General features: G+C 47.6%; 1 protein-coding gene across 2 annotated transcripts in view; it reads right to left on the reverse strand.

Moving 5' to 3' along the window:
- Positions 1–7,542, reverse strand: part of LOC146188519 (uncharacterized) — a 102,663-nt gene extending 95,121 nt beyond the window's left edge. For both annotated transcript variants that reach the window (XM_084603125.1, XM_084603124.1), the window contains exon 1: positions 7,406–7,542. The gene's annotated coding sequence lies outside the window, so the exon portion shown is untranslated. The remainder of the gene's footprint in view (positions 1–7,405) is intronic.
- Positions 7,543–8,423: the final 881 nt, after the last annotated feature.

Genomic DNA, 8,423 nt, shown 5'->3' on the forward strand with positions numbered 1-8,423 from the left:
TTAGGGGCTCTCTTTGTTTGCTCTTTGATAGTATTTTTACGCCTATGTGTCCTTAGCTGTGAGCACTCTCTGCGCTCAAAAGAGTGCGATGCTTACATACTCGGCGTCGTAGTCTTCGTAAAGAAATCCACGCACGATAACTCGGAATTTTCCTAAGAATAGAAATAACACCGCTATTAAATGTGTCCAACGCATATTTAGGTCCTTGCGTTCAGCGACAATGCAGTTGAAGTTTTCTAGAGCCCACGTCGTTCTCCTCTGCAGTACACACTCGATACCCGTATAGTATCTTTTGAGTGCCACGCAAATGAAAATTAAATTTTAATTCTCCTTACATGTGGCCTCTTAAGCACTCTGTAAGCAAAAACAATTTTAGGAACGTTTTGTACGCACAATGCTCTTCTTTCTTCTTCAGTTAAATAGGACGAGAGATAGAAAGCTGCCCTTAATTGTTTGAAGTGGATATGCGATGATGTTACTTTTTCGAAAATAAGCCGCTAGTATTTGGTTTCCCGCTCCTTCATTTCTAATTTTTAAACCGAAACGAGAGTGCGCCGATATCTGCAAGAAACCTATGATGCTATAAAGCTTGGACACCGGTTTCATAAATAGGGTGTAAAAGGAAAATAATGACGAAGAAATGTAGAACAGTCAAACAGTTTACCCCCTCAGTACATAACGTTTTGAAGCTTTTAACTGCGGAACCTTCCAACTCATTTAGATGCCGATTCAGGTAATCTAAACGTGGGCGATGCAGGCTGCTTTCTGTGGCGTGGTTAAAAGTTGTATTTAACTCAATGTGTGGTAGTGGCTCAGCAAGGGTAGTTGGATGACCGGTTAGCTTAGACATTGATGCTTGGATCAGTGTGCGAGTGTCACCCGTTAATAATTAAGGGGGTATTATTAACGATGCGCCCTTAACGGTGCGCACACTCCCAGACACCCTTTGAGTGAGTGGGGGTAGCTGTTCCGGTCGCAAAGGAGATGCCCTCGACCTGCGTGGCAAGCTCAGCCGGAATTCAACTACCTTGTGGTGACAGAAGGGGGTGGTCGTTTGGTGCCCAGCGGTCGCCGGTTCAAACCAGAGAAAGGATCGGAGTCAAAGTAACAAACAAAACACAATTTATGCACAGCAAGAGACGATACAAAGGAATACACAAGATCACTTGAAATACATAGATGAGAGGTTCACAGAATACAAATGCTAAGCATGCAATTACACAGGTATCCAATAACGTAGAGGCTTTACAACAGATGAAACAAGAGAGAGTACATAAACAAACACCAAATTGTTCACCGGGCACTGTTGCAGTCCGACGCCTCAAGAGTCACGATGTGGCCGCCATACGAGACGAGCGCCGCTCCCTTGAAAGTCCGTGGGCTTGCCAGCAGCGGGTGATCCCCGGGAGTCCAGTCGAAACACAGGCGAGCACGTCGCAAAACACTTGACGAACTGACTGACTGACTCATCAAGCGGCGCGGTCTCTTTAAATAGGGCGCGCCGCGTCTGTTTGTTAACACGCGCCAAAGCTAGCGCGCACACACACATAGCTTCGCTGGTTATAGCTCCTTCTTCTCCTCCCGTCGAGCCGCGCGTCGTCATTGGCCAGGTCCCATAGAACTTTCTCGAAGGGCCTGGCACATTCCAGGCCGATGAACCACCGTCCTCCCCGGGCAATGGGAAAGAGGGTCACGGCAACGCGTACAAAGCTACGCGCTCTCCCGCGCGGGGAAGGGGGCTTTTCTCTCCATGCCTTCCACGCGACGCCGTGCGGGCCTCGCGCCGTACCGGCTTGATGAAAATGGGCGCCGATTTCGTGACACTGCCCCTCCCTTAAAGAATATTGTCCCACAATATTCACAACAACCACGAACATCGCGCGCACATGCATGCGCTCACAAATATATGGGGCAAATGACCATATCACACACATTGCACAAATTTCACAAACTGTAATAACACCTTACAAAATTCACACATCAATGCCATGAAATTCACAAACATAGCAACATACTGTTGTTGGATACATGCCAAGGATCAGTAACATAAAAACACACAAATATTCAAATGTGAAGCACCCAAACCTAAGCCATGCTTTCGCCTATATTTCCACACTCGGGATGCACCTTCTTGGAACGTATCAGTTCCTCTCCAACTTTCAGGAAAGCGAATTCTCCTTTTTACTAGACACTGCCGTTTCTTCCTCCCGCGAGTTCGGCTCTTTTTCCGTTTACTATAGAGCCTTTTCCATTGCGAGTTGTTCTCGCTCCGGTCTTTACTCCTGAGTTCTGCTTCCCGATCGGAAGTTAGGCCAGATCTAACGCTACCTTGCCTAGCAGCGCTTCGAGCAGGCCGTCTCATTCTTTCTCGGTCTGGGCGGCTCCGCATGCGCTTGCACGTCCAGGCGTTCGGCCGCTTCTTCCTTTCTTTTTTATAGGACATTTCCCTGTCGACTTTGTCTGACCTGGCAGGTTTGGATTCGTTTCTTTTTGTTTCCACTTTTATTCGCACCTTTGGCCGAGGAACGTTTGATCCAGTTTTACCCACAAAATCAGAACATGGTTGTCTGAAAGGAACGTCCTTTTGAGAACTTTGTTCTCCCTCAATCCCAATTTTCTTTCTTTTCTTTACGATCTTCAGTCGTACCTTCTTGAAGCAGAGCTCAGTTGCAACTGGAGGCTCATTCTCCTCACTTTCAGTTACATCCCGTTTCTTAAAAGTTTCCTTAAAATGTTTCTTCAATCCTTTCATTGCAGTACAGTCTTCGCTTTCTTCCCTTCCTGAATCCTCAAGATTAGGATCTGTACTGCCACCTTTATCCCAGCTTTCGTGCTCACTGCAATTTGAAATCTCCTCATCCCAGTCACTCATGCACTCAGCCACGGTGTCATTTAATGAGGAGCTACAATCCTGCCCTTCTTCATCTTCAGGCTTTGAAAACACCGAGGTTTCTGGCTCGACATCTGCCGTTGCCGCTTCTCTGCAACCTGTCGTCTCGGAGGGCACAATCTCTTTTTTCTGAGAATTCTGAACTTCAGTTCGGTCATCTGAAGTTTCTGTTGCAGGAACACGCTGGTCCACAACCTCATTCTGGCTGCTGGAGCCAGTTTCTACAGTACCTGTGGCTGTCAATGTATCGCTTGGTTCACTGTACTTTCTAAGATAAGGAAAGGTAACCTCCGGAGGCTCGGTAATACCTTTCAAACGCCGAACTTCAGCCAGCTTTTTGAGAAGGGTCTCTCTCTCTTTTAAGAATTCTTTTTCCTTTTCTGCCTGCTTCCTCAGCCATTCTTTTTCTCTTTCGGCTCTCTTCCTGAGCCATTCTTTTTCTCTTTCTTCTTCTTGTCTCTTTGCCTCTGCTTGCTTCCTGAGCCATTCTTTTTCTCTTTCTTCTTCTTGTCTCTTTGCCTCTGCTTGCTTCCTGAGCCATTCTTTTTCTCTTTCTTCTTCTTGTCTCTTTGCCTCTGCTTGCTTCCTGAGCCATTCTTTCTCTCGTTCTTCTCTTTGCCTCTCTCTTTCTTTCTCAGCCTCTTCTCGAACCTCTCTTTCTTTTCGGTCCACCCATTCCCGCAGTTCAGCTCCTTTTAGACCTTTCTCTAAGCCCAACGCAATAATCTCCTTGAGATTCATCTTCAATCTGAACTGCCTAATGCTAACACATAGCACTATCAATGGACCTTACACAACCGCTTCAGCGCGGTACCTCACGCTATCGCTCTGCTGTTACACAGTTTACGACCTCTTCGTAAACTCTTCCAACTCGTTCTCCGTCCTCTGAGCTTGAGTGCACCAAACGTCCTGTCGCGGACGCCAGATTAATTGTCACCCGTTAATAATTAAGGGGGTATTATTAACGATGCGCCCTTAACGGTGCGCACACTCCCAGACACCCTTTGAGTGAGTGGGGGTAGCTGTTCCGGTCGCAAAGGAGATGCCCTCGACCTGCGTGGCAAGCTCAGCCGGAATTCAACTACCTTGTGGTGACAGAAGGGGGTGGTCGTTTGGTGCCCAGCGGTCGCCGGTTCAAACCAGAGAAAGGATCGGAGTCAAAGTAACAAACAAAACACAATTTATGCACAGCAAGAGACGATACAAAGGAATACACAAGATCACTTGAAATACATAGATGAGAGGTTCACAGAATACAAATGCTAAGCATGCAATTACACAGGTATCCAATAACGTAGAGGCTTTACAACAGATGAAACAAGAGAGAGTACATAAACAAACACCAAATTGTTCACCGGGCACTGTTGCAGTCCGACGCCTCAAGAGTCACGATGTGGCCGCCATACGAGACGAGCGCCGCTCCCTTGAAAGTCCGTGGGCTTGCCAGCAGCGGGTGATCCCCGGGAGTCCAGTCGAAACACAGGCGAGCACGTCGCAAAACACTTGACGAACTGACTGACTGACTCATCAAGCGGCGCGGTCTCTTTAAATAGGGCGCGCCGCGTCTGTTTGTTAACACGCGCCAAAGCTAGCGCGCACACACACATAGCTTCGCTGGTTATAGCTCCTTCTTCTCCTCCCGTCGAGCCGCGCGTCGTCATTGGCCAGGTCCCATAGAACTTTCTCGAAGGGCCTGGCACATTCCAGGCCGATGAACCACCGTCCTCCCCGGGCAATGGGAAAGAGGGTCACGGCAACGCGTACAAAGCTACGCGCTCTCCCGCGCGGGGAAGGGGGCTTTTCTCTCCATGCCTTCCACGCGACGCCGTGCGGGCCTCGCGCCGTACCGGCTTGATGAAAATGGGCGCCGATTTCGTGACAGCGAGATATGTGCTTCTTTTAAAATATTGCTACGAAGACGACGAAGCGAGCAGTGGCGTGGGGCCGAGTGCTCGTGCTAGGCCCGCTGGCCATTAAAACGCATGTTTCATCGTCATGTCATCACGTCGTTCTGTTTCTGTTGTATCGCCGTGTTCCATCGCTTGTCATGCCACCACGTAAAAATAATATTCTTTCAGGCTATCGTTCACATAACCAGGTAGGCTACGGCTGCATGCTAATGAGTATGTGCGACGAAATAGAGGAAGGAATAAAAGATAGCAATTAAACCAGCAGTGAATATATCTACGCAAATGTAGGTGTGGAAGCTGAGCAGGTAAACGGAGGCATTACCGCTGTCCTGTCATACACTTACGAATAATCTCAAATGCCTCCATCTCCCAATTCAATGTATTCAGCTGCTACAGAGTGAGGCCTGGTGAACTGAGAGCAAGCAATTGATGAACACTGAAGGTCATCGATAGTTATAAAATATAATATTGCATTACTTGGTACTCGCGGTCATTTTGAGCGTACACACTGCTGCACCAAAAATATTTATCAGACGACTGTAAAGAACATGGGGAACAAAAGGCCGCATGTGTGTATTACCCCACGTCTCCTGAATTCTGGAAGAGAAAACACATTTAGGCTCTCCAAATAAAATGCAAGGTATGTAATGCACATATCATGTCACGCTCCGAAAAATATTTGAAGACCTTGCCTGGTGTTCTCGATTTCACTGAAGGCGTCTGTACAAGACGAAAATATTTGTCGTCATCGGTGGTTTCAGCAACTTTATGGCTTTCGTAAATCGTATAGATTTGAATAATGCTCAAGTAATTGCTTCATTGAGAACTGTGCAATGAGCATAGGAAATAAACAAAGCACATGTTCCACGCTAATGTGGCCCATCAACCGTGAAAATGTGAAAATAGACTACCTTCCGCACTTTGAATTCGCGCGTAATTGTGCGCATACAAAATCAGACTACCCGCCGTGGTTGTGCAGTGATTAGGGCGCTCGACTACCGTGCCCAAGGATGTGGGATCTAATCCCGGCCCCACGTCAATACAGGTTAAATAACCCCAATGGTCGAAATTTCCGGAGTCGTTCGCTGCGGCGTCTCTCATAGCCTCAGTCGCTTTGGAACGTGAAACCGCATAAAGTAAATTAAACTGAAATTATACCATTGCATTGCTGCAGATAAAATAATGGTCGCGCGCGCAAGCGCAGTGATACCCTAGGGCTCGTCATCAGTTGAACGTGACGAGGACGGTATATCGTACCAGTAATAGGAAGCAAGCAAGCTTCGACTCTTTTTGCTCTGTGTAAATATGTGCGTTTAACCTCATAGGGGCCTATGTCAACGATTACTGGTGGCGCCTAGTACCCGCAGATTTTGTAATGGGTACAATGTTTTCGAACGCCTGGTGCTTCGCTGTTCTGGGATTGCGATGCTTAAGAAAGGTAACTTACCAGATCTCTTCAGGTCTCTAAAAGACTAATTCCTAGGCAAAGACCATAGTATATTGCACTACATTCACATATGAGCGCTTCTATATATTGGTTTCACATTGCTTGCACGAATCCTGGTAATTAGAGGCAATAAAATGCTTTCCCGTAATCGTTGAATAACATATATTGCAGTTAGTTATATCCGCTCATCGCTATTATCTGGTTCATATTGTTACTCAGCTGTATTTGCTGTTCGCGATGAGGATGAAGAAGTGCAACAGACTTCGAGAAGACGATGACTCTGAGAGTTGTGAATTGGTGCTTTCATCAACTTTAGTTGTGCGGACAGCTTTCGGACTGTGGATCTTCCACGTAACATTTATTGATGGAGGTGAATCTACTCGATACCCTGTCACAAGCTGGATCTCTGCAGCGGCCGCCACGTCGAAACCACTACAATGACTACAGACGCCTCTACCTCTACAGCCGCCTGACCTGCCGTTGTCATGGCCCACCCCCGTGACCTCGGAACCTTCTGCGGGACCGACGACGTCGACGCATACGACTGGCTAGCCCTATACGAGCGCGTGAGCAAGCACAACAGGTGGGATCCCACACTCATGCTCGCGAATGTAAGCTTTCACTTGACTGGGACCGCGCGCGTGTGGTTTTGAAACCCACGAAGACGACCTAACGTCTTGGGATATCTGCAAACAGAATCTCCCCGACCTATTCGGAAAGCCTATTGGCCACCAAATCGCCGCCAAGAAAGCGCTCGCCTCTCGCGCTCAAACGTCTACGGAGTCTTCTGCTGTGGATGTGATGTGTTAATGAGGTGCGTGTAAAACGTTCCAGTGGCTTAGCTCCGCTATGCCAGGATATACCTGTACGCAGCGAAAGGTAGGCGTTGGCTAGAAGGGCTCGATTAGGCTGCACCGGTCAAGAAAATTAAAGCTGTATCGCTGTTTTCTATGAATGCAAAGCACATATTTGTTAAATTTTAAAATTGTAGACACGAAGAGCGATCGCTGGTGTTTAAAACATTTGCCGCCGTCAAGATTTTGGAAACACTGTTCTAAACGGCAGCGTCCATCTTTTGGACACAAGATCAATCAATCTCGGTTTCCCATTGGGTAGTCGAACGTGAGGGTCTAATGCAAAATTGAAGTCGAACTTTACCTTCATATATTCGCTGAGCTTCCACATGTCCTTTTAACGCTAGGCGGTCTTCTCTCTGTCGTTGAGCAGCGAAAGACAAGGTACAGTCTTTGTCAAAACTGTAATGCATTTCTTGCGTTCCCGAATCTCTTGGTGGTTAAGAAGATTGTTTGTCCTGCCCTTTGCAATCAAAAGGACCTCCAATAAAGCTAAGCCAGTGCCACTACACGGCTCAGAAGCGGACTCCCGGGGCTCAACACTTTTGACAAAGGCTGCACATTTCTCCTACTCTTCAGGCGTCTCCGACTCTCGCTTAGCTTTTCTTGCTTCTTTGCACGTTGTCGGATGGCCTCGCGCCATGCGATGATCTTCTGTATCCGTCGCCGCACCTTCGCATAGCCTCCGCTGTTGTGCACAATAATCGTCGATTTAGCGAGCGCAGGCTCCGCTGCTTATCTTCTGTACTTGACGGTAGGCAGCAATTACAGTGGCTTAGCTCAGCTAGGCTTGGATCATCGCAATGACGACGCGTGATGATTCTGACGATTGTGATGATGAGCATTGCGAAGCGTGACGTCACAGGCGCGCGCGCGACAAGGATACCGGCGCGGCTCAGCGCGACTTGTTGCCATGGTAAGGGCGCATGCGCAGTAACGAGATTTTCAAGGCACAGGCGAAATGCGACGACCTATTCAAGTGTAGCTCAGCTGCTAGCCATGCTAAGCAGTCGCTACATAAAGGCTGTTGCGACTTCTTGATTCATGTGTAACGCTGATGTCATTCTACTAGCCATTGTCTCCTTGTAAGTAACGGACGCTTAGCTATCAGCTGGCTTGTAGTTTATCAGTCCTTGACGTCTCCTCTTGAGTGGGCTGGAATATTACTAGGTGTTGTCGAATATTTTAAAAAGGTATTTTTTATCAACTCGCATAGCACATTAACCCAGTTTATTAAGATTTGGTGTATCTGTGTCATGTACAACGAAATGCAGTTCATATGAAACCGCATGCCCACGGAGTCTGAACACACCAGTCTGGTC

Source organism: Amblyomma maculatum, chromosome 5 (genome assembly GCF_055883805.1).
Source record: "Amblyomma maculatum isolate TAMU_Amacu chromosome 5, ASM5588380v1, whole genome shotgun sequence".
NCBI lineage: Eukaryota > Metazoa > Arthropoda > Arachnida > Ixodida > Ixodidae > Amblyomma > Amblyomma maculatum.